We start from the raw sequence: 320 nt of genomic DNA, 5'->3' as shown, positions 1-320 counted from the left end.
CCATCACAAACTTTTTTTACGCGGCAATAACAAACGCCGGGTTGACCGAGCTTGTGAGAAACTTGCACGAACAGGAATCGCTCGGTCACTAGTTACCCATATTAGTACGGTAAGGGTTTTTCCCCTGATACCTTCGTATTCTATAGTTACTGTGTAGTCGTTAATGTTAGAGCAAACGCTCTATTCAGATGCGCCCGAGTTGATGATTACTGCAACGATGTACGCAACTCGTGACTAGAATTATTATTATTAGAAGTTATAAGTACACGAGCAGCTATATACAAGGGTCGTCTGAAAAGTTTTGAGCCTCATCATGAAGA

Source organism: Trachymyrmex cornetzi, unplaced genomic scaffold, assembly GCF_001594075.2.
Source record: "Trachymyrmex cornetzi isolate Tcor2-1 unplaced genomic scaffold, Tcor1.1 scaffold257, whole genome shotgun sequence".
Classification (NCBI taxonomy): Eukaryota; Metazoa; Arthropoda; class Insecta; order Hymenoptera; family Formicidae; genus Trachymyrmex; species Trachymyrmex cornetzi.
Note: the sequence above shows the minus strand (reverse complement) of the source record.